Source organism: Anoplophora glabripennis, unplaced genomic scaffold (assembly GCF_000390285.2).
Source record: "Anoplophora glabripennis isolate ALB-LARVAE unplaced genomic scaffold, Agla_2.0 scaffold166, whole genome shotgun sequence".
NCBI classification, from domain to species: domain Eukaryota; kingdom Metazoa; phylum Arthropoda; class Insecta; order Coleoptera; family Cerambycidae; genus Anoplophora; species Anoplophora glabripennis.
In genome coordinates this window covers 576,389-604,370 of record NW_019416519.1, presented here as the reverse complement: position 1 = coordinate 604,370, position 27,982 = coordinate 576,389, and the positions used below count along the sequence as shown (strand labels likewise).

Genomic DNA, 27,982 nt, shown 5'->3' with positions numbered 1-27,982 from the left:
CTTAGTGACAGACCACAAACAAATAACATGTACAACAAATACTAGCAAATAAGTTAGAAATTTAAGTGATAAATATTCGAATATTTATAACACCACAATAAAGCAGTCTTATGATTGTTCTGACATAAAACAGTGTTATTAGTCTTAACTAGGATTATAAGATTTTACTCAAGTACAATTGATCGATCAATTTAGTTTTAACCAAGATTATACGAATTTATTCAAGTTAATTCATCTTGAACACAACATATCATAGGTAACTAAACTGAAGGAAAAACATACTTATGCAAGTACATATTTAATAATTCAGTTATTTTCATAAGAGCAGTATAGAACGATTTTATTCCGAAAGCAGTCATCATTTACCTATAGCTTACTATTACGTATCGTCGATTTTGAACTATTTCTTTTGTAGAAAAACCTAATTAAACATATATTATTTATTTCACTATTTTAATTTTCTGAAAAACAATCATTTTCATAAAATTTGTAATATAATATGAAATTTAGATTTTAGATTTAGGATTTGGAGTTAATTTGAAAGAATTCAGTAGTATACAATTTGTGGTTTAAAATTTCTTATGTCTTTTAGCCGGTTTTACAAAAGTTTTGAAAACTATGGGTGTAAAACATTTTTGGTTTATTGGCAAGCAACACTAAATTAAAATATCCGTAAAACTGTTTTAATGATTATTATTTGAAGCAAATTTAGATTGTCATAACGCCATGAAATCCTCGATAAAACCAAATATTCTTGTTATATATAAGTTTTATCAGGCTATCTAGGTTGACAGATAACAGATAAAATAATTTTTTTATAAAAGCACTTAGTTTTGCCATCCTCGTTTTTCTTTGGTCCCTTTTCGGGTTTATTAGCATCCTATGATTAACTATGATTACAGAAATATAGATTATTAAAAACATAAATTGTTTTTTAGGTCGCAAGACTGCCTAATCTGTCCAACGTATTACTCTTATGTCCACATCTTTCTTCTTAGTAAAGGTAATACCATTAAACCTTACAACAATTCAGTCCTGAAAAATTGTTCTGCTTAAATATGACATAATATACAAGATTTACATTTAAACAGTCATAAGTTTGATTTGCACGCAGTTTAAGAACTCTTTGATCAAAAGTCAATATTATCTCGATATTATCATAAAATACTTTTAGCTGATAGCTAGAAGTTTCATAGTTGACAATTTCTTAAAAATATGTAAAATAGAAAATTTAACATGGATTGGGATTTCTAGTCAGCAACCCATCCTCTATATCGTAACTTTTTCTACAAAATTTGTTGTGACTCTTTTAAGATCCTTGAATCTCTATAGTTCTTGAAATCTCTCCTCTTCCCAAGTCTTTCTTCCTAAAAACGCTTCCGTGCTGTCTAAGTAATTATAAGTGAGCCGAAATCCAGAATTTCAAGGAGAGTATTAATAACAGATCTTCTAGATCTGTTAATTCTTTGATCCTGACGTGGTCTGTCTTCATTTTATAGAAAAACTGTTTACGAGTATCCTAAGTTCTTTTCAAATAACTGTAGAAGTTATGATTCAAATCTCAAATTAATATATTATTGTTTTTTGTTCATTTTGATAAGACGAAGCTGGTGTAATGTTACTGTGACATCCTGTAAAGTAAAAGTTTTGACATGTATCTTGAGAAGAAATTCGGAGATTTCAGGTTTTAAAAATTTCTGTAACAACTACAATTTAATAAACTTTCTGGACCTATTGAAATAATATTCCATCCTCGAGATAGTATACAAGTATAGCATAATATATGATATCATTTACTTGTTTTTGACTAATTATTCAAATACTATGTTTCACATTACTTTATGAGTTGTTGAAAAAAATGTAATTGTATCTCAAGAAGAGTTTCAGAGATTTCAGTTTTAAAATTTTCTATAGCAACAACATCTTCATGGATTTTTGACTATTCGCTCGAAAGCTATGATTCACATCCTTTTTTTTTTGGAAAATGTGGAGCTCTTAAGAATCGTTGTAGAAAAAATGTAATGGTATCGCGAGAACAAAAGATTTTTGTAACAACTTAAGTTTGTTTCATGGTTTGTTTTTGAGTGAATATTCCAGGGATGACATATATGATTTGGTTTAGGATCATCTTCAATTGCTTTTGAATAACGATTCAAAAACTATATTTCACATCATTTCCTTAGGGAATGTAGAGTTCTTAAAGATTGTTTCAGGAAAAAATGTAATTTTTGTTCATTTTAATGATATGAATCAAACCTTCGTTTAGATGCGAAGATTCCTGTAACAATTATAATTCCATATTTATTGAATTCTCTGAATCATTTTAGGGGAAAACGTATTATTTTTTGTTCATTTTGGTGAGAAAAATCATGCCTTCAGTGCGTGCATCACTGTCGTTACACCCTGTAATCAGGAGTTTTGAGAGGTGAAGTTCCATGCTATATATTTATTCTATTCTATGATAATGGATTAATGATAATGAAATCGTAGATAAATTTTATTAGTTAATATCAAATGGTGCGTTATCTTATCTCGTAACAGATAAGGGGTTTTAGACGTAAATAATTCCAGTATTTGATTTCATCGAATCGATGCTCTTCCCTGGCCCAAAATTCGGGTTTAATGTAACGCCAGACCAACACCTTACTACTTGACTTGGTGTTCGCGAACCCGAGTGAGCCCATCTGAAACTGAAAATACCCGAGATAGTTCATACCGGCTAAGTCGGTTACGTAAGTCGCGCATGCGTTTCGCGCCCACAGGTGAATAGTTCTCTTCGATCGTCGCGGAGAATAACATGTTTTACCTTCCTACGTGGGCAAAATAATTAATAATCCGCGAAAGAATGTGCATATGGTGACTTAAAAGAGGGTGCCATGGATTTTGTTAGAGACACGGTGCTGTGTGTAAGTGAATCTAGTGTGCTTTCCCGTAAAAATCAGCTGATCAGCGGTGGACTGTCGAAAACGTCGAAGAATGTGTTACTTTGTTTTTCTGAATAGCGGATAGTAGGTTAGGTTAGTATGTATTATCCGCTGGTGAAATCCGCCGACAATTTTGTAAATACGCTATAACGCTGCCATTCAAGAGTGTTTCCTCAATATCGTATCCTAGTCCTTTGTTTATTTTCCATTGTCGATGACATCGCGACACGAGATATCCAGAAAACTGTCCACTGGATAATAGTTTACTATTTTTCCCTGACATGTTTGTAGCTGCCAATTGGGACACAAACAAAATTAAATCGAGATACGAGAGCCCGGAAATTAAAATAGTAATGTTAAAAATACCCTTATAGCTGCAAGTAATCTAAGGATAGATTTTTTTTAATTTCATACACATTGTTCTTTTATGTGGAAAAACTTAAATAAGCGGTTTTTTTTCGTAAATGCACCGCTATAAAAAGAAACATTTACACCTATTGATGTATTTTTCTTTCTATATTTACTTTCATTTTAATTTTAGTAATATTAATTATATAATAAAATTATATTAATTAATAATGTGTTATTAGTTAGGCTATTAGCAAGACATATTTACAACATGATTTAATTAAATTGTTACTTTTGAAATTGTTCTGTAGAAACTCTGAATCTGACTCACAAAATTACAGTTCATTAAATTTGCATTTGTTTTCCAACAGTACGCTCATTTTTTGTAACGTGAGGAAATAAACTTAAATGTTATATTGTTGTGAAATACTTGAAAACTAATACTAATAGTATATTCAATTTTTTAAATATTACATACAAACAGAATGTACACGAATATTTACATAAAATTCTATACCCTTTTTAACTTTTTGGAAGAAAAATATCTTATGATCTCAAATAAATAAAAAGCACATTGCATTTCATAGATATAAACTTGTATGGTTTTTGAATGTATCATTCCGTATATTGGTGTCGCTTTTCTTACATCCTATTTCCTTTCTGACCACAACGATATATGTTTATCCAAGTGTATATCACATACAAGGTATCTGCTAAATAATGGTGAATTATGTGATGAAAATTTATGGAGGTAATTTATTTAGAAATTGTTTCCTAGATGCAGAATTCTGCTTTTAATGATAATGTCTCAAAAAAGTATGCGTATTCAAATTTCCAAAGATGATCTTTATTATTAAATATTATAGTTCCAGTTGAATTTGAACGTGCAGATGTTATTACAAAGGACCGTTATTTAAACAAATGATAAAATAAAAAATTTGCCATATTTAGAATTCGCTAATGTTTTACTGCACAACTCATGTATTTTTCATAAGAAGACCTGATTTATCTCATGATTTTTTTCTGTAGTGCACAATATTCGAGGTATTATTATTGGTTGCAAGATTGGCTATAAAATCATTTCACAACTTTTTGTTTTTTTAAGCCTAGACAAATATGTCGGTATCACCAATGTAAGCGCTTATGAATTCGTAGCCATTCGAAGAACTGTCACCGTCAATGGAATGTTGAGGGCTTGTTTTTGTTTATGTTACAGAAATATTAGAGTAGCACATTGTTATCTCTTCAGGGTTAAGTTTTAGCCTGTGTGTGAAAGACCGTCATTATCTAACTTTACTAAACACTTGTTTATGTGATCATATTTGGTAAAAAGTAAACTGATAGGGTAGATGAATGCACTGGGTAACGCCCCTGCATCATTCAACCATCAAACAACCATACCTGTGTGGCTTTTATTATTATTATTACTATTATTATTATTATTATTATTATTATTATTATTATTATTATTATTATTATTATTGTTATTGTTTTGATAGAAAGTTAGTTCCTATTTTATAACTTGCATAACAGCTCCCGTACTATACTGTTCCAACTTGCAATAGGTAAATAGTGTCACGTCACCCGTTTATTATTTCGATAGAGCAAACTAATTCCCATGTCCACCAAGTGTCTCCGACAAATATAAATAAGAAAGTTGTGGCTATCAACTAGAACATAATATGATGAGACTTTGAAACAGCGTGACAAACAAAATTTATGATTTTTTAAACAACACCCTGTAGACTATTCCATATTTGAATATATATCTTTCTTTTTCCGGATTACAATGATGCTTATAAAGTTTATTGCGGTTTAAAGTTCTAATAATAAAGAATATGTCATTATTAGAACATGCGTAAGTGTAATGGGATTTTTCTTATCATTAGAGGTAGACCCTTCAAACCCAATATCAGTGTAATATTGTAAAAGCATTATATTTAAACGTTAAATGGTTTTATACAGCTATTGCTATATGTAAATTTCCGACATATGACTTGCATTATTATTTTTTTTTTACTTCAACAAACGAAGTGTTATCGACAAATTTTTATATGAATTACCCCCATTAATTTTTATCATTACATATAGTGGTGAAATTGGGCCCATTTTTTAGCAGCTCCTTGTCTATGCTTTGCCAATTTGCATATTATTTTTCGTAATTTACTGACAATTCACACGGATAAAGTCAAGATTGCCATGGATTCAGTGCGTATATGCAACACTTAGTGGTTGCTTCTCAAAATATTGGTCATTTATAAACAGAAAGGTGTAAAATATAAAGTTATAGAATATCATGTGCAAATATTCTTGTATATAAAATAAAACTAAAATCTGCAGTAATTTTGAAATTTATTGTGAAGCTCGCTGTGAGGTAATGGACTATCCAAAGTGATCTATTTTTGTATCCTTGACTTGATTTCGTTAAGCAAAATATGCGTAAATAAATTATAATTTAAAATATCTCCAGTCAAATGGGGAATGCTAATCAGACGACACAGAAAATTTAAACATAGTTTCTTAAGGCTGAGTTGGAACCACAGACCTTGGTACTTGTTCTCATAAACACCAAATCATTAACTATTCTCTCTGAATTTTAGTACTTTGACGTGGAGAAGTTGTTTAGGTATCAAGTACGTTTGGGATGATAACAACAAATGTTATTTTTATTACCTACATTATCACAATAGGTAAACATTTTTTTAATAAGGATCGGATAAATATATCGCTGACAAAATATTGATGAAATAATGCTTAAAGCATCATATAAAGGGAAAATTATATACGTATTGCCTTAATTCTTTACCCCTACATTGGAAAGTTCTCATTCATATTGTATCATTTCCATCGGTTTCTTCCTGCAATTGGGCTTTTTCGAGTATTTCTTTGAACTATTTGAATCCATTTTGCATTTAATTTATATTTAGATTATATAAATGCAAATTCATTTTATTTTCTCATAGGCACGCTAGATGTTCCGTAATTTTTAAGTGATGACGCGAAATGTAAATGAGGTGTGCCACGGTATCCAGTTAACCTTGAAATAGGTATGTTAGTTCTAATCTTAGGTCAAAGTTACTGCCGGTCGTCTTTATCTAGAAGAAAGAATTTTTTTTATTTACACATATCTCTGGCGTTAAATAAAGGATAGTCTAGGAGGTAAAAGACCCATGTTTATTTTTACTTATCTAATTACAAATGTTTTATATGTCTCACAGCTTTAAAATATTACCATGATTAAAATTCTCTGGGAAAAGCACATACAAGAACAACCATTCTCTTCTAATCCTATTTTTATCAAGTTTTACATTTAGTAATTCAATTTTCGTACGAACTTGCCCCATTCTTATTTTTAGATACATTTTGGCAGTAGTACATGCACCTACTTAATTTTGAAATTACTTATATTACGGAACTAAACAATTGACGTGTATTTATGAATCATGTACATATTTGTTTCAAAAAATGTTTTGTTCCTAACTATTGGAAGCCAAATACTTACTTGTACGATAAATGTGTAAACTAATCCCTCAAGCATGTCTAAACAATTTTTAAATTTCTTTGAATTAAAATACTTATTAATTATAACAACTTTTGCGAGTGTTTCAGTAAAAAAATGCTCGGATCGACTACAGTTTCTGCGCAAAAAAAGATAAAATAGAAAATCAGAGAGCTTTAAATAAACTTATTTTGAAACCGGAAATGGATAGTACTTGCCATCAAAATATGAAAAAGCTATAACAAATAAACTTTAATATAAGTATATATCTTAATAAAATAACAACAAAAAAAAATAGATCGGGCGTCAAATTCCATGTAAAATAATTTTTTTGGAAGATCATTAGAAAAAAACAAATATAAAGCAATTTTAAAAAATGCAATAGTACACAAAGTGTTTCATTTGAAAGAATTTATTAGAAGAAATGCGACACTTTGGATAATCGAAAATTGAGAAATTGAACTGTAAAAAAATAGGTGTAAGTGAAAGCAATAAAGGTACGGAGTAAATCCATTGACTGAAATCATTGAGTATATTTTCACTCAATATTGAGCATTCTATGGTTGTCGTGCGTTGTCTTTGTCTCTTCCCATTGTCCCCATTAGGTCATCTCGTGGCGTGGTCTATGGCGTGTGTGTCCGTTAATCCGGTTAGTTTGGTGAAAATTAAAAACAATAATAAATATATTGAGTCTCGATTAATATTTGGTTAAATAAATGGATAGTGAAATTGTTATCGATACTTACTTAGGTATCTGTAACGTACAATATAGGTTATGCCAATCTATTCGTCCGATCTGTTAACGAATTTAATCGAGACCTAAAATATTGTCTGTTTAATGAAAATTTAAAGAGAATATAAAGTGGTGCAAAATCACTCGATATTACTGAAATGGCTGGTGCGGGGGCGCCGCCCCGTAGAAATTTTTCTAATCCAAAATTACTCAACAATAGTTAAATTTAAATCTTATTAGAGAAAAAGACAACTGTTAATTGGTTTTACATACTCATAATAGAGTTAAAAGTCACTCACTTAATAGCAGAAACTCGGATTTGAGTAAAATGCACTCACTTCTGTTGCAGTAGTTACGTAAAATTTTAGTTGTACTCATATCACTCTCAATCGGATGTGGACAGAAATTGATGCATTATTGAGTAAAATTGAGTCAATTTGAGTGATTTTGTTTACAGTGTGATTTTATTTCACACATTTTGTATTTATTGATAATACGGAAATATCCATCTTGAGCTAAACATACTGTACATATATTTCAAGATTAAACTACCTCTTAATCAATGGTTGTTGTTCAAACTTTAGATTAAGGGCGTATTTTAGTCCCTTGGTATCTAACATAGGGATTATCTAGATCCTTAAGCACTTAAGCAAAAAAATCCTATCTTCATTAATAAGTTAAATATCTATTCAATTTTTATCTGCAATTTTTGTAAGTAACAAGTAACACACGAAAATTTTATAATATAGTAGGAGAGTTATATTTACATCATAGCTTTGTTAAACAAAAATAGTGGTCAGCGCAGTTACTCTTCGTTTCTTTTATTGCTACAATTAATTTCACCTACATGTTCCATTAAATAATTAAGATTCGTATCAGGAATCCGCAGCAGTTTTATGTTAGTTGTGCCTGAAATATTATCGTGATGCTGAATAGGAAAAATAAGTCTACACTGTCTACTTCTCGGGAAGTTGGTAACAAAAGTTTTGCATGTAAGCAGTTTTATTTTTTATATTATCACCTTATCGACATCGATAATTGATTATATATACCTAGCATATTTTAGGTTTACTTAAAATGTCTGAATTTATATGTAGGTAATAAAACAGTTAGACGAAATTTTTTTATAATTTTTTTTTCTGGAGGGGAATATTTCATTAATATTCCCAGCAACAATTGTTTTTATAATTTATATGTTTTGAGTATTAAGTGCTTTACGAAACATTCTATTTAATTCTATATAAAAAGAATTTTTGAATATTTTAATTGAATTAATATGAACACTCATTTTAACCACTTACTGTTTATTACGTCCAATTGAAACGGAAATGATTTTAATCTTATATTTCCTTCTAAGGTGCATGCATTCTTAAGCAGTAAAACGCAGTGTTTGTTCTTTAGATAAACATAATAGAAATGATAAAATCAAGAGTGTTTTGTCGGAATATAAGTAGATGAAGAAACTTTTATCAATTTGCATTTGGTCGATCCTCAAAAACTTAATATATCAAATATCTATTAGGCATGTTAAATAAATAATTTCGTGGACATCTACAGGTACTAGCTTACATATAAATTTGTTGTGTAAGACAGTAATTTTTTTTTCTGTATAAATCAGCAGAACTTCTTATTTATTTTTTATTTATTAAAGAACTTGTAGATTGTTCAAACACCAATATGAAAATAAAAAATTCGTGATTATTGTTTAATATTAATAAATAAGAATTTTATTTGATTATTTTAACATCTAAATTTCTTAATATTACTGTTGTGCATTCTTCTTCTTCTTCTTCTTCTTCATCTAGTGGTTGGTCCTTTAAAAGTCCCATAGCACTGCGGCCTAATTAGGCCTATTGTGCGTCCCACTACTAGTCCTATTCAGCAAGTAGATTTGTCCTTTTTACAAAGTCCAAAAGCTTCCTTGCTGACACTTCTCTCAGCTCCTTGGGTTCCAAATAGGGTCTCCCAAGGAGCGCCATTCTGCTACGTGCAAATCCCGGGCACTCGCCCAGGATATGCAGAGAAGTTTCATCCGCCGATTCACATCCTCGGCAGACCGGACTGTCTACAAGCTTTAGTCTATGTAGATGTTTCTTAAAGTGACAGTGTCCCGTTATGAGTCCTGTCACTCTCCTGAGCCGGATTCTATTCAAGCTCAGTAACTCAATCGCTCTTCCATTCGAAGGATACTCCATAAGCTCCTTGGAATGGCTATGTCCTGGCCTTGAAGTCCAGTATTTCCTATGTTCTGTCTCTGTCCATTTGCCCATAGCCCGCCTGACCACACTGGGAGATGTGCCACAGAAGGGCTCCGGGCCAATGAACACTGTTTCGGATCCCTTCCTCGCAAGTTCATCCGCTTTCTCATTTCCACAAATGCCTTTGTGCCCTGGCACCCAACACAGTCTGACTGTATTGTTGGTGGCCAGTTCAGTTAGCATTTGTAAACAGTCCCACACCAGTTTTGAACTTACCTTGTGTGCGGCTAAAGCTTTAATTGCAGCTTGACTATCAGAGAATATATATATGAGTTTACGTCTATAACCTCTACGTACATTCTCTGCCAGACACGCCATTATTGCGAAGATTTCTGCTTGGAATACAGTAGGGAACTCCCCCAGACTGTAGCTTGCACTCCATCTGGGTCTGAGTCCATATATTCCTGCACCCGTCCCTCTGGTCATTTTGGAGCCATCTGTAAACCATACTAGGCTCCACCTTTCCAGGGTATTAAACCTTTCCTCCCACTCGCTTTGATCCTCTATTCGAGTCTCAAATGGCTTGTGGAAGTGAAACTTTGGAACCATCTTGTCGGATACCATCCCAAGAATTGGTTCCGACATAGATGTATCTTTGATCCTGGAGTGGGAACCACCCCTCCAGTCATTATTATTCCTGAGTCGATATGCTGCTAGCCGCGCTTCTCTCTCCACCACTATATGCAGCGGTGGCAGATTTAGCATGACTTCTAGTGCAGCTGTCGGGGTCGATGCCATCGCCCCCGTTATACCTAAACAGGCCAATCTCTGAATTCTATTCAGTTTTTCCTTCGCTGTGGTCTGTTGTGTTTTCTGCCACCATACCACCGCGCCGTAAAGAATCCTGGGTCTTACTATCGACGTATACAACCAGTGTGACATCTTTGGTTTCAGTCCCCAGGTTTTCCCAATAAGGCGGCGGCATACACACAGTGTCTGCTTCGCCTTACTCACCACTTTTTCCAAGTGCGCATTCCAGGTAAGCTTATTATCCAGTATCACTCCTAGATATTTTACTTCCCTGGAAAATGTAATGCCCCTCTCCCCTATTATAGGTTCAGAGAGTCCAGTTAAATTTCTTCTCCTAGTGAAGGGTACTACGACCGTTTTGTCAGGGTTTACTGACAGTGCCTGCCCCTTACACCAGTCATCTATCCATTTCAAAGCCTCTTTCATGAGTTCTGAAACGATAATATTATGTTTCCCGACTATGAGAACGACCAAGTCATCCGCATAGCCTTGTGTATAAAACCCCTTTCGATTAAGGCCCTCCAGTGCGCCGTCCACCACTAATCCCCATAACAGGGGAGACAGTACGCCTCCCTGGGGGCAGCCCCGGCCTACCTTACACCTGGATGTCTCTCCCGAAAGGGTAGCTGTTACTGTCCGGTTTCTCAACATGGTATCTATCCAACGACATAAAGTGTCATCAAGGCCCCTGTTGCGAACTGCCGAATTAATAGATTCGAAAGGTGTAATATCAAATGCCCCTTCAATATCTAAAAAGGCTGCCAAAGCTAGACCTTTATCGTCCATCGCCCTCCCTATCCTAGAGACTAGGTCATGAAGGGCTGTGTCGACTGATCTGCCTGCCTGATAGGCATATTGGTACCTGTGTAGAGGATTTGCCCCCAACACCCCGTCCCTTATATGCCTATCAACTATTCTCTCCAACGTCTTCAGGAGGAAAAATGTTAAACTTATCGGGCGATATGCCTTTGCCTGGGCATACGATGGACGCCCTGGTTTAGGAATAAACGCTACGTTCGTCGATCTCCATGCAAGTGCAATGCTGGCTCTGAAGACGTGAATTAAAACCGGAGCTAGACAGTCCACCCCCTGCTGTGACAGTACAGGTAGGATTCCATCCGCTCCTGGTGATTTAAATGGGTCAAACGAACTTATTGCCCATCTTATTCGTGACTGACCAACCACCATCTTGGCAACCTCCCAGTTCTGTCGAGACCCGGTCGTTACCCTCTGCTGGTGATCCCAGTCATATTCATCTCCATGATTTAATAACCTGGAGCCTGGAAAGTGAGTATTTAGAAGTAATTCCAATGTCTCCCTTCCAGTTTTAGTTGTGCATTAATTAGAGCTGAAAAAGTTAACTCAACTAAATTCCTTACCAACCGCAATCAAAACTTGATATATTTTTGAAGGGGTCCTTTTACTGTTTCTTGGTTTGCACCAATTTCGTTAAAAGTGTGTATACAACACTATATATTTTATATACGTCAACAAAACCGAACGACTGTAATCCTCTGTTAAATAAAAGCTTATACACTGTTTTATTTTCCACGGGCGTTCACGTAGACTTAATAGGTAGGACCACTTTTTAGAATAAGATATAATAATTAGTTCGTGAGCCTCCGCATATCGCAAACTAATGTTGTTCAATTCGTTAACGGTTGCATAAATTTAATAACTGAAATTTGATGCGCATCTTTAATTTAGTTTTAAGAAATACACGCCCATGATATCCTGTACTCGTCACCTTTTGATCCTTTGTTGTATATCCTTAATTAATCATTGCCAGCGTCTAATTCAGTTAATTAATTTATCACCACAGCAGGATTTCGAAAGACAAATTACGGATTAGATATGCGTAAATGCCATGTTGCCGTAACTTTACAAAACAGTAATTTGTATATTCATGGATTTAATTTACCAATATGGTGGTGGTTTCTCATTATCTTTGTTTGCATGCTTCCGTAGAAATTGTTAGTGATTGAACAATTTTTGGGTTGCCACGTTATCGGTTTAGACTTCTTGATGTTTCGAGAGACATATCACTCTCATCTTCAAAAGAAATTCCGAGTTTCATAACAATATCGGTTCAAATTAACGAATGAATAACATTAAAAATGATGGCTTCACATATCTCCCATGCAAATAAATTTCATCACGGGAAGGATGCTCCTAATAGACCATGACTAAGGATGGATCAAAGTAAATCGTTTCCAACTTGAGCCACAAATGTTACCAAATTTAGCTAGTTATTATTTGACATAGCTCACACATCGCCATGTTAAATAATAATATGTCTAAACCATACGCATAAGGAGAAAAGTTTCAGTTTCACTCTCTCAAACTAGTTTTTCGTCCCACGTTACACTAAGTCATAAAAATTTTGTCATATAATCACCATATACGGACCCCAAAGGTGTACGAACAAGTTTGCACAGGACCGGTTTAAGCCTGTGTATGTAGTGTAGTTTTCATATACAATTTTATAACCGTAACCAATGTAGAACATATTAGGTATGTCTATTTTTACTAGCATTAAGTAAATTGACATCTATGTACTGCACTGTAGTTTACTGTATTTATTTCATGTTGTTTCATTATTAATCTAATTTGGGATTCTAATTTGTTTACGTCTTGACTTTTTAGTGCTGAAATTCGGAACTTAATTGTATTATTGAAGAATTTTGGTATCAGTGGTTCGAAACATTGTCTTGCTTTGATCATAGAAATTTATTTGTTTTGGTTTTAAAAAGTTTCGTTATTACGAAACAAAAGCAAAATATGTTTTGCTTTTGTTTTCACATGAAAGCTGAGGGTTGAATAGTAAAAAGATATAATTTTTGTTAATCGGTCTGGTTTGTCTGTGCCAATGGAGTTGAAGGAGATTTTGGTTTGTTTTTTTTCGGCTACCTATAGGTAATTCAGTTACCGGGTTTTCTATTGAAGTGTGTATTGTATGTATTATCTTCGGGTAGCAGGAATATGTAGAACTGGAGGAGAGGGTTCAAGAAGTTGTTCTAGAACAGCGGTCGGCAACTGGCGGAAGGTAAAAAACTGGACCGCCAAAAATTTTTTTAAAGTATAATTACTGAAATTACTTAAAAAATATATTTTTCTATAGATAACAATACGTTTGAGTGCTACCCTTATCATTTAATGGTTAGTAGGTCAGTGAAAAAACTGACTCAAGACCGCAAATGTAATTTCTCTCTCCCATTGATTTTTTAATAGAAATTGCCTACTTCATATTATTTTGTGAGTGCAAATTAAAACAAAAGATTCGTAAAGATTATGATTTTTTTTCTGGACCTTGTAAAAAATTTTTAAAAGTGTCCGGACCTAAAATTACTTGCCGACGCTTGTTCTAGAATATCGTCGAGTAATTCTTCATCTACAGGTGTATTTGGTCTGTTTATATTAACTAGCATGGGCATCATCTAAGATGGGTAAGTCTGAAACTTGGGAGGTAGAGGGTTGAAGCTGGTGGATATCCGGGGGAAATCTGGTCAATGGGTCTGCTACATTGTTTTCTTTTCCTTTAATGTATTTTACCTCGTACTCAAATTCCTCCAGTTTTAGTCTCTAACTGATTAATCCAGACTGAGGGTATTTTAGTGAGAAAAGCCATTGGAGGAGTTTATGATCTGTATTGATTATAAATTTTGTACCGTATAAATATGGTCTGAAATATTCGGTTACCCAGACAATGGTTAGTAATTCTTTCTCGATTATCGAGTACCTAGTTTGTTCTTTCGGGTTTAGCGTTCTACTCATGTAAGAAATTGGATGACCGTTTTGAAATAGGACAGCTTGGATTGCAAAATTGGATGCGTCCGTAGTTAACAGGAAGGTTTTTGAAATATCCGAAAAGATTAGAAGAGGTTCGTTTGATAAAATGTTTTTGCATAAATTTATTGCTTCTAAAAATTGTGGTGAATGTTCGAATTTGTTATAGTTTTTAAACACGGAGTAAATGGTTTGGTTATTTTCGCAAAGTTATTTATTTTACGTTAAAGGCTAACTAGTCCGAGAAACGATTTAATATCTCTAGTTGTTTTAGGCACGGGGAATTTTTTAATTGGTTTTATTCTGTCCGGGTTCGGTTTTATCCCTGCTGGGGTAATAACATCCTAAAAAAGCGGTTTCTCGTTTTAAGAATTCTGATTTGTCCAGCTGAATTTTTAGATTTGCTTTTCGTAAAGCTTCAAATATTAATTTTGCGTTTTGTATGTGTTTCTGAAGGGGGGTGCTGAAAATTACAATGTCATCCATATAGACGCGACAGATTTTAGAGATCTCTGAGAACATTGCCCATGACTCTTTGGAAGGTAGCGGGTGCGTTTTTAACCTAAATCAGTTTATTCGATGTTAATAATATTTTATAATATTGAAGATGAGAAATCTCTTAGGACGTGATGTTTAAGGAGATGGACAGATAATAATCACAGTTTTAAAAAAATAACAGGTATCACTAAGTAGTCGGAAATTTCTCATCATTTATGTTACACTCTGTATAATAACAAACATTGTAATATGATTTATACAACTTATAATTTAACTATTTCATTTTAATCATAACATAACTAATACCGACATAAAACTTTTAGATTTATATTTTGTGATACTTACCTGTACGAAATGTTCTTACAATTATTAAAAATAGTTTATTATTCTATATATTCCCATGTATCTTACCGCTAAATTGCATCTACCTAAGCTATGCAAAATATCTTTGATTGAAGTTTGATTGTGAGACATATTTTGAAATTTCTATTAATACATTATTAATGTACTTACAATTTTATTTGCAATGGTAAAAGCTTTATCAAAATGTCTCAATAGCTCTTAAAATGCGGCAATAAAATTTGACTTGTCAATCACTGCAAATTGTTGTGATATTTTCATTTCTCATATTTATGGGAAGCTATTAAATCTGGTAAAATTCGTTTCATTGTAGTTGGATTGTCTCGTTTTTTTGATTAATCTTCAATTTTTATATCGGATTGGCCCAGTTCAGGCTTGTAGTATTATTTACAATCGGAAATTAATTTTATATCTGTTTACACTTATTTATCTCTCACTTTACGTCACTCTTTGATTAAATATTATGTAAAAATATAATTTAATGCAGACAGAAATCTACTAGTTTTTGTATAGAAAACTCATATAGTTTTTATAAATAACTTAGTCAAAAACTTTGTTAATATTCGATGGTTTTTTCTATTTTTGCCATAATAAGATTGAAGTTGGTTGTCGTATTTGATCCTAATAAAAGTGCGAAACACATTTGAAACTGATAATTGAATTTGTTTATGTAACTTATGATTAAATATGCTTATGGCAGCTATATTTGGAGTGATCTTTTTTTAAATATATTTGCTATAATAATGTAAAAGTTAAAATAGTTGTTTTTTTTTCCAAAAATCCAGTCTTATAATGTTAACAAAACCAATCACATTTTACATTTCTTGATCGTAACATTTCAGTTATGTATTTCTTCTTTGCGAAACCTGTGGTTGTGACTTTCGTAATTTGTATTTGCATGTACGTAGAGTTTGCACTTCGCTCGCTAATAACAATTATTAATGTACCTGCCCATAACTGCCAGCTTTAATTATACGTTAGACGTGTTATGTAAAACTAGATCATCATTCGTAACGGTGTAAACTAGTTTTATATTTACAGAACTAATTGCGGGTAAAGCTGTTAGGATAAACATGTCGGAAAGTGTTTCAGTGTATCATACAAAAAAATATATACATTACAACTTCATTTAGGAGGTGGATATGATCGAGGTGTACGGGTATTACCAAAAAACACGTTCATACCGTTAGTTAGCTACATTGGCTAAAATGATAGGGGCCATTAGGATCGTTTTACTCCTGCCTTTTTTAGGTATATGTGGTACTGTCATTTTAATTATTATTTGATTGGAGTAGGCGTTATCGTTCGTTCAGTTTTCAATAAGATTACATTGTCTTGTCAAGGCAAAGGTCATATTTGCAAATTTCGTGTTTTTGGTTGTCATCGATAATTTGATTTCTATGTTCAGAGTACTCAAAAGTAAAGTTCTTATTTACCACGATGTGAGGGATATATACCTGTATGCTGTAGACCTAAGTAGGTGTTTTGCCAATTTTTTTCACTACTTTGTTTTCAATTAAGAGTCTACAAGGTATTTTAGAAACTAATGTATGATGGAGTGGACACAAAAAGATAATAGCCAGTGTATGGTGGAAACCGTTTTAAAGTTATAAGAAAAAAATTAATGCGTTTCTTTTTACATTCCTTGAACCGATCAATGAGTGTAGTTTGATGATTCGATCCATTCATCCACTTGGCCGGTACGTTCCACAAAAAATTAATAAGAAAACCCGGAATAGGTACTTACCAAAACAAAACACCAAAAAAGATTAAGAAAATCTAAGTAGGTCCAGATTATATGCTACTGAGTTTTGGCGTTTTGGCTCCAAAGTACCAATTAAAGAAGATTTGGAACAACTTCATCGAAGGTTCGTCGTAGAACACAAGGATCCAATAAAGTAAGGTTGTACAGGCTGGTCCATTTTCGATGGGAATTCAGGGTATTTCAGAAACTACTAAAGATATGATAAATTTGACACCACGTTCTCGAGCTCGATTTTCATGGCAAACTCGACTGTCAGATCGGAAATTTGCTATCTTCATTTGTTTCTGAGTTACAGGGCATTTCTCGTTATTGTGACACTTTTTAACATGTCTGTATCTCAGCTGTTAAATAAGTTAGAGTTAAAGTGAAAACTGCTCAAGACTAATTCTTTGGCGTAGAATTGAATGCCGGTATTAGATTTTTAGTAGATCTTAAGATTTCGGAGTTATGACCCAAAGTTATATTTTTTTAAATGGAAATCGTAGCTGACCATGGCCTAAAAAAATAGAGATTTTTTTCCGCTTTTCAGCAATATATCACATGCTATAGTTATTTTTACAAACACGGGAGATACGGGGTGTTTTATATATAAATTATATATTTTTTCCTTTTTAATATGACCGGCTATGAAAATACAGATAAAACTATAATTCTTACTTTTACAAAAGTCATATCTGTTGTAAAAATATGACATTTATTTTAAATGCACAACATATACTCGTGTGATAATATAATACTAACGAAATTTTAGGAGATAGGTGGATAGGAACAAACGGACCGATCAGATGGCCAGCTAGGTTACCTGATTTGAGTCCGTTGGACTTTTTCCTTTGAGGTTTTCTAAAAGACATTATATTTAAAATTCCTTTTAATAATATTTCAAATACCTATACATTTAATGAATGCTACCCGAAGCGTTGCCAGAAGATGCGTGAAATGTGTGACAGTTGAGGGACGGCAATTTGAACATTTAGCTATCATTTTTGAAAGTTTTTATTGATGTAGGTACTTACTATTGTTTAATTTACGTTTAATATTGTAACTTCAGTTGAAGTGGAATAAAAATTTGAAAACTCTGTCTTTTCTTATCTGTAATATATATTTTAAATAAACGTCATATTTTTACAACAGATATGAGTTTTGTAAAAGTAAGAATTATAGTTTTGTATGTATTTTCATAGCCAGCCATATTAAAATGTAAAAAAGGATCGAATTTATATATAAAACACCCCGTATCTTCTGTGTTTGGAAAAATAACTATAGCATGTGGTATATTGCTGAAAAGCAAAAAAAAATCTCCATTTTTTTAGGTCATAACCAGCTACGATTTCCATTTAAAAAATTATAACTTTGGGTCATAACTCCGGAATCTTAAGACCTACTAAAAATCTAATACCGGCATTCAATTCTACGCCAAAGAATTAGTCTTGAGCAGTTTTCACTTTAACTCTAACTTATTTAACAGCTGAGATACAGACATGTTCAAAAGTGTCACAATAACGAGAAACGCCCTGTAACTCAGAAACAAATGAAGATAGCAAATTTCTGATTTGACAATCGAGTTTGCCATGAAAATCGAGCTCGAGAACGTGATTCAGATTCATCATATCTTTAGTAGTTTCTGAGATACCCTGAAATCCCATCGAAAATGGACCAGCCTGTACAAGAGGTCCTCAAATTTAGAGATTATTTTTATGAACAAACTGAAGGAGATTAACCCTTATCTCCAACCCTGGTTAATATCTACATTGGAGCCTTCTAGAAGCCTTCTACCACAAGATTAACTAAAGCCAGTGTTATTATAATGATGGTTAAAGGGGAAACTTGTACTCAATTGCTATGTACAAATCTATACAAGTAAAATAACTAACTAACAGCAAACTCAATGCCGGATTTATATGTATATACTTTACGTCTCACAATCAGTCTCATGGATATAACAACACTGGTTCACATTTATAGAATACATCCAGACCATCCAGATCAGTTTCACCATAGAATTGAAAGAAAACTTGTCAATAGGACATCAGATGAGACCCATGAGCATAATTTATAAAAAGCCAATCTATACAGAAGAATATCTGAGCCTTATCTTGTGACTAGGTTCGGTATACCTGAGCCGCGTTTAATCTCCCAGTTGTTTACTAAACGTCCATAGCGTTCGGATGGCTGTTTCATGCACGTTTAAGAATACGAGTATTATCCCTTATCTTTTTTAAACCAAATCTGACTCTGCTAGAACCGTTTTAAGATTACCATTACGTCACGAGTGTGTTTTAATATGAAAGACAGTCGTAGTGGACGTGATTCATTAGTTGGTAAACGTGCTAAAAAGAGATGCAATAATGACATAAATGTCTTAGAAGTCACAACGTACTATGATGCATATGATGACGGACTACAATATGTTGTTAATTACTTGAATCCCATTTGTTGAAGGATTAGCATTGGATTGGAATCACATAGAATGTCACTAAATGACACCGTTTCTGCTCCCGTTACCTAGGAAATGTCGGTAATCGTTATAAATTAGCTTATTGCAACTCCTAATAATGTCTAATTGGTCATTTTGGAAGACATTTGCAAACTTCTAACTGGTACATATCAAGAGTTATCATGTTTATATAATTTATACCACCTAATGAATACTTTTATTTTTTCTTGCACAAGTTATTATTAAGTGATGTTTTAGATATAGCAAGTATGGTAGTGTGATAACTTTGAACTGGAAATTCACCGGATTGGTGTTTTCTTGGCTTTTATATTTTAGATTTATTATGTCCAATAAAATACTCTACAGGGAAACAGTGTAAATCCATAAAATTCAGATAACTGAAACGAGAACTTAGACTACTTGGAATTGGAAATGACTTAACGTGGAATGCCATATGTCAGTACACCCAACAAGCGGAAATACCAACCAGATGAGTTAGTTTCTTCTAAAAAAGAGAGTTGTTTTCATCATCATCGAAACATGAACAATAAATCGACGACGTGATACCGCACATTGACAACTGCAAAGGAAATTTGCAAAACAAGCTAATTCTGCAAGCTGTATGACAAAAAAAGGAAAATGTAGCTGTCAGATAGGACATTAGGAATTAAATTTTAAAGTATGCTTTAATCAGATCATGTGCGATTTTTTTAAATAAAGAAACATATAAGTAAAAATATTTGAGCGTAGGGATTTGCTTCATCAGAAAATCAGTCTGGTCACGAGATAATAAAAATATGAGGAAAGTTGAAAACTCTCAGCTTTCCAGGCGTAGATACTTTTACAGACAAAAATTAAAGTTTCATCGTAAGTGTAATGGTACTTTTCTGTATCATTTTCCATCTCTTGATTATCAAATGTACGAATGGGTCAATCCCTTCGATACTGCCGCCATTAACGATCGTGTACACACAATCTCATTTTCTGAGCTAGAGGTGTCAGCATTTTGGATTTTGCTATTACTGCCACGTAATCTGTTGCTGTTTGGATCATTGTATCTTTGCAAATTTGATTTCTTAGCGCTCATGGAAATGAAAAAAATATGTTTGTTTATCTAATTTTAGAGTCGCATTTTGACATAATTCTTTCTTCATTAATAAAATTATTATCTATATTACCTATTTATGTGTATTGTTGATAGAACAATCATATTTTATTGATACCTATACTTATATTGATTGGTAAAGCATACCTCAAATTTAAATTTGACTTTTATTTGGCGTGCTGCGGAACAAATTCTGCTTGCCAAGTGTGTCATTGGGTAAAGACGATTGACAAACTCTCGTTTAAATAGACTTATCGGATGCACATTTACTTCTGGAACATCTTATATTTCACTGCATTTTTTAATTAAAAATAAGTAATCAGATAAAATTAAATCATAATGTTAAAACTAGCGTATTTAAAGGAACTTTACACTTTCAATTATCTCTGCGGCTAAAACGGGGTCGCTTAATTGGGACTATAATTGTTAATTCAAATTGTGACGCATGCCTGAGGTGTTGTTTATTGTTAGAAATAGGTCCCCACGTCTCCTTAAATGGTGAGTGCGATTTCAATTTTTCTCGGGTAGGCGCTGGAGAACCAAACCCACATCTGTCTATAATACACATAGGCGGCTTCTTCGACGCCGCCGACGGTTGCCTTTTATATGCCTATGGTGTTTGTAGAGCATGAGCTACTCATGACGTAGTACTTAAGTGGTTCTGTCAAAACCTGGAAGTGTTTTGAAGATATGTTAAATTATTAGTTAATGTTCTGATAATTGACATTCCATTGTAGTAATTTTTAAACAAGTCATATAATGGTTATTTATTAATGATTATTAGCTATAGATTTGGTTTTTATTGAAAAACAATTTTCGGAACAAGTGATAGGTATGTAGGTTTTTTATGTAGAAACAATAATTGAGAAATAAATAAATTTTTCCTAATTTTGGTAACAAATTTTTACCATTAAACAATATTGCAAATAAACAAAATAAAATACGAAGATTGATTATATAATTTATTACAACTGAATTTCTTATTTGTCTTTATACATAGTTATTAGAAAATTTGAAACGGGGATAGGAGACTATTTCTTTAAAGACTGGTGCAGAAAGGGTGTGCATTCGTGGAGTTGTGGCAATTAGTGGCACATTTAAAGCATTATTTTCAGTCTTCACTCGCACATATTTTTTATTGTTTGCAATTACTTGGAGCTCATTATTCAGATGGTTATGTTTTCTTATAACTGTTTTACATTGACAATTTATTCATCAATAAATTGACGAAGTTCTTCATGAATTAATTCACGAATTTATTGGCAAACAGTGTCGTTTTACACTGCTACAGACTTTGTCAAGTTTTTTGACGCATGAATCAGTTCTACCAACAAATCAAAGAAGCAAATAAATTTCAAAAATGTCACCTTTCCGCTCAAAATTGTAATGATACAACAGCGGTACAATTTTGACACATATTATATAAATATTAGTTTTTGTAAGTAACAAATCAGTAAAAACAATGCAAAATTAGTACGACGCCACACAATTATCTACATATTCCAATAACATAACCTCATTACTGATCTGAGGCTGGAAATCTGTTGAGTTGGTACATGTTCTAATTCGTCAAGAACTTGATGAATACATTCATGAAGTTATTTGACAGCAGATTTGGTGCATTACACTTGTCCAATTTCTTGATGAAGCGACTTCATGAATTAATTGATTAATAAATTGTCGTAAAACAGCTATTACTTCCATTTTCTGCTACTGTTATACTATTCCCTATAGTACAGTGACACGACACCTTTGGATTTGATTTCTTGTAGTAGTTCGTCAATGTACACATGGAATTTAACAAATAAAAGATGTTTCAAAGTTTAAGCACGAGCTTCTCATAAGAACAAATATCTTCTTCTGGTCAAAGATCAAGCCTTTTAAGTTGAAAATAAACAGCGAAAACCGGGAGTCTGTATCTTTCTTCGTTTAGAACAAATGTGAAATTTGCGAAAACTGCTATGGGGACTATTTTTAAAAAATTATTGAATAATCGGAAAAAATATTTTAAATACGAAATATGGTAAATAAAGCTCTGTTAAAATTGAAAAATGCGGTAACAAAAGAATTAAAATATCTTAAAATCTTTTTGTTTGTTTTAACCTATAATTTAAGTTAATTAAAAAAAATGGAAGTCAAGTAAAGTCATAATATGTACTCGTACTCTAATAGGCATGCCAAAGAAATAATTTATCATCCATTAAGTATCTGAAATGAAAATATGTATCTAAATAGTACTAGTGAAAATATATCTACCTGTTATATTGAAATTATTATGTACCTACTGTTACAAACTTTCAAAAAATTGTTTTCTTTGCTTCTGTAATAGATATAAAATAACTTTCGACAATAACCAAAACGAAAATTAATTCCTTAATCTTTTACGCAAAATTGTATGTATTATATTATTTCATATGTATTATGTTTATAATTTATTTATTATATACAGGGTAACATGGAAAAAACAGGGCCGTATTAATTTATTAATTTGATTTAAGCATAGTGAACCCTCTAGCTCCGACACTGGTTGGCAATCTGTAGAGAATATTGTGTACCGATTGTACATTCCCTTTATTTAATCGATAGTAATAAAAAAATCAATATTTCTTTAACACTCCGTATTTCGAAAACAAAAGAAATTTAGACATACAGTATACAGGATCTTTTTATGTTTTGAGATCCTTTATCATTTGGTGCTATGCATTGCACTTTTTTCTATGTCACCCTGTATATTTATATGATATATATGATTATCACGGACCCACTTGGTAAAATATTTGTAAAACTAGAGATCGGTTGCTTTGTTTGGTAATATATTTTTTTTAGGTTGTGAAAACATGCTTGTTCATAAAATTTGAATTAATTATACTAACTAGCCATATCATATTGTCTGGAAGTAATAAATTATAGTTGAATTCTTAGAATAAGGAAATTAGTTGAAAAGATAACCTTATTAGACGAACCTACCAGCATAGGAATGTAGTATATTCCAACCATTTTTGGTTACTTTATTTTGTTATACCTAATTGTAAATATCGCTCTCTCAGTTAGGCAATATTAGAGTGGATCAAATGAAAAATGTTTGCAAGCTGAAGAAAATAAAACGATTGTTTTTCAGTTGAGCTATCCATTCCTTTCTTACTCATATTATAACAAGCTTTGTAGCCAAGTCGTGGTCAGCACGTTACTATAATGTTCTATTAGAATTAAGTTAATTTTTCGATATTCTGGCGGATGCGCCAGACACAAAATTAATTTTTAAAATTAACAACAATCTCTTAGTTCCGCTGCCTCTTAAAGACTCGCACGTCTAGTTTATAGGTAGATACTAACCGCTCTAACGAATAAAATAGTTGACTAAACATGCATAAGTCTGCAATAATTTTTTTTATAAATAGTACCTAATTTCGATTTTGTTTATTATTCGAGTCGATATTTGTACACCTTACACTTTTTTGCCTTGAAAACTAAGCACTTTCTTGCAACAATATATGTTTCATATTGCGTGCAATCAACAATAAATATCGTAATCTGCTTATGTTTATTAATTATTTGGTACGCACTAATAAAATCTCATGTAGGCGCTTTAGATATCACGTATATGTTAATTTAAATGAAAGTCAATTAATAAGTGTTACACGTGCAGCATGTGGCTGCATTATAGAGAAGTAGTTGAATAAATTGTCAGTTTTATTGCATTAATAAAACACTTAGACCTGGTTTGTGAAAATATTTTATCTGTATCAGTCGATAAACTAAATAAACAGTAGCAGATTACTCTTTGTGTTTGAATAATTTAAAACAAAATAGGATATTAGTTGAATGATTAATACGTATTATAAATGATTTACCACTATTTAATTCCTGAAGTGGATCGATTATCTATTAGAAAAAATATAAATATACTCGAACTATTCAAAACATCGAAAAATGTGCAAATAAAAAGTTTCAAATTTATACTCTTAATAGGTACCAATTTTCTGCCCACAAATAATTGTTTTGCCATTTTTAACCTAACGTAATACTTAACTAAATTTTTTATTCATATAAAATTTGTTTTTATGGCTAAAAATATGAAAGTACATAAAAGATTGTTTTCTGAATCTAGTTGCAATGATTAAAAGTTTTTCAAAACAACAATTCTATTAAGATCACTTATTAGTTCAGTAAACAAAAAATGAGTAACTTATTTTTGTTCATTAGGTGTGTTATTGCAGTAATTAGTATCTACGTATATATTTTATACGTTTATAATATTTGTATGTTGTATTTGTATTTACATTCAGGATCTAGATACATTCCGCTTGATTTTAAATCAATTTCAGCATTTTCAAAATTATGTCAAGCCGCTAATCTCCACAATGTTTACATAAAGAATCCATTCAAACTTGAAAAGGAATACCTTAGCTTCAATACTATACTATCTTTTGATATTGATATAGATTTTTCTTTTAGCAGATATCATAATATCATTTTACAACTATTTTCTGTTTTTTTTTTAACAATTTTGGGGAATTTGAGATACATTATACATATAGGCTGTGCAAACAGGTAGCAGATGTGTCAATATAGCAAATTGTAAATCAAACAACTAGTTGTAAAACAATGAGCATCACTTTGACATGGATCGAGACTGACGTCCTTTCTTGGAGCGTGAAGATCCTTGATGATTGAGCTTTTATTGCAATGTCGCAGCCGTAAACACAGCTTTCGTCCCCCGTTATGATCCTTTGAATGTATCGTCATTGGATTGTTCAAGGAGTTACCGACAAATGTCCACACGAGTTTCTTTCTGTTGTTCGATCAAACGAGGAACAAATGTTGCAGCAACTCGGTGCATAATCAATTTTTCACCAGATCTTTGACTTTCTGAACGTGGGAGTCATCAATTGAAGTCGAATATCAATTTCTATTGATTTAAGACCACTTTTAAACCGCGAAAACCATTCGTAACATTGCTTACGGCCCATAGAATCTTTTCTGTAAGCTTGTTTCGCATGTTGAAACGTTTCCGTGAAAGTTATTCCCAGTTCCACGCAAAATTTTACGTTGCATCGTTGTTTCAGAAAATAGCACATTACAAAAATCGTCACTAACACTTAAACTTGTTGCACTCAAATAACAGTATCATAAAAACTGAATAAGATATTAACAATCCAAGAACATGGATACATCAGTATCAGTGAAAGCAATAAAGGTTCAGAGTGAATCAATTGAGTCAAATTATTGAGTACATTTTTCACTCAATATTGGGCATTTTGATCATTTTACTCATTTGTGATTATATTTAAACTAAAACTGAATACTATCACTCAAATATGGGTACTCCTTAAATAAATTCTTCACGTAAACTCGTATTTGGTGCACTTCTACCTAAATCAAAGTAAATGTCCTCATTACTGAGTGAGTTTAAATATATATTAATTTCGAATAGTTTGAATGACGCCGTGAAGAGTGCACCACCTACATATTGCTTCTGTAATCTCGACCACAGTTGATAGGAGCCCGTTAGATGCTTCAGAAAAGCGTGATCGCCAGGAGAACAGACCTTAGCCGACGGCGGCGGATCTCAGCTGACGGGTCTCGGCCAGGACAGGAGGAGGCCCCGCAAAGTGAATTGATTTCAACACTGTATACCCTAATTAATCATTTATGAGTTATTTATTTTTGCACTCAATATATAGTTAATTAAAAACTAAGTCTGAGTAAAAATTACTCAATAATAGTTAAGTTTAAATCATATTAGGGAAAAAGTCAACTTTAAATTGATTTTATATACTCAGATTAGAGTCAAAAGTCGCTCAATTGATAGTTAGCAGTAACTCGGATTTGAGTTAAACTCACTCATTTCTCTCTCAGTTGTACCTACTCATACTAGTAGAGTGAAAATTTCACTAAATCGGGTGTGGACAGACAGGTATACATTATTGAGTAAAATTGAGTGAAATTTGAGTGAAATTGTAGAGTGTATAGAAGTGGTTACGTGCAACGCGATGCTGCCAACCACTAAATATCTCCATTAGCATATATTTGAAAAAGTTTGGTTATTTTCTGAACAGACCTCGTATTCAGTACTTGCCTATCAGTATTTACACATTCTTGATATGAGTTCCTGTGGTTTTAGCCATCCAAGTAACATTCATCTCTTCTTATCTCTGACAATATTATTATATATGTGACTTTTTTAGACCAGTACTTCATTCACTTAAATGCTTCAATCCACATTTACATATAAAAATATAATTATATTTTTTATATCAGTTACTAATTATAGTCAACGTTTTTCCAGTACTTTCTTAATTTACTGTATTGTCCGATCGAAGGGCACCTCGATATTGTCTTCTCCAAGTAAACTGAAGCAATTCCGTAAATCTGCTGAGCACTAATTCTTCTCTGCCCACGTTCCGTATTATGTATTTGTCAGTAATAAATAATTCCAAAATCATAACTTCAAAATTCTCGTCCTGGCCATTGCCTACTCCTACTCGTTTTTAGTAAATACCATAAAAAACAAACAAGACCTAGTCAACACCTACGTGGTTCACAGTGGACCCAACTGTGCACTTACCTGTAGCTACATTTAGTTAATTCATCTGTAGAAAGTAAAACTGACGTGCAAAATATGGAATGACGTCAGGATATGTGGGATTTTCAGCCTCGATTATTAAATAGATGTTGGGTCTACCTGGAATGCGTTACGTCACTTTTATCATATCGCATGAGAAAGCGACATATGGTCAATCGGATTTACGATTTTGAAAAACTATGCCGCGTCGCGTCGGCGTTATTGCCCGTTATTGGGCAATTTTAATTTTGTGCTTCCACACCTTTTCACCTTAAAGAGTGCTTACTCTCAGAGTGGAAATTTCAAGTGGTCTTGATTACGGACCATATGCTCGCAGGATTAGTAAGTGTTGAACATTGCGTGCAAGGATCATTCGTGCAGGAATTGATTTTACCGAACTTATTATTGCCTATTTCGAAACCTCATAGTGAGATTGCTGCTTCCGTTCTCGAAACAGTGCGTTTAATTTCTGATTAAAAGTGTGAAATGTATTATTTATTTGCTTCCATATATGGATATCTCATTTCTTTCTGTTCATTTCTAATAAAAAAGAAAAAATAAACTTATTAATCAACCCTTAATTGATTATTGTAGTACAGATAATTATTTACTAACAGCTTTATTTTATTGTATTTATTTAGTTTACACCGAAAAAAAAAAATCCGTTTTATAAATACCACCATAAACAATAGGGTTTCTGGTCGAGATTTCTCGAAGCGAGAATTCCCGGGAAATCTGGCCTTACTCGAGCCGAGAAAAAAGTCTCGAGAAATCGAGAAATCGAGAAATTTAAAAATCACGCGCGTCTGAAGTTCTTGACTGGAGTTCGTTTCGTTCATGCGTTCAATTCGTTTCTCGACAAATAACTGAGCGGTTAAAGTGGTTTCTCTACCTGCTCATGATTTATTTATTTTAAGTTTATAAGGCTTTAGTTTACTTTGATGATTCTTTTTTTTA

General features: G+C 32.6%; 1 protein-coding gene across 2 annotated transcripts in view; it reads left to right on the top strand.

Annotated features, from left to right (window-relative positions):
- The window catches only part of LOC108907022 (microtubule-actin cross-linking factor 1), a 389,967-nt gene that overhangs the window by 126,316 nt on the left and 235,669 nt on the right, over window positions 1–27,982 (top strand). The window contains exon 1 of one of the 2 annotated variants that reach the window (XM_018710500.2): window positions 2,793–3,017. The exons of the other annotated variant lie outside the window; for it this stretch is intronic. The gene's annotated coding sequence lies outside the window, so the exon portion shown is untranslated. Of the gene's footprint in view, window positions 1–2,792; window positions 3,018–27,982 lie in introns of those variants that run through there. 2 annotated transcript variants of the gene reach the window in all.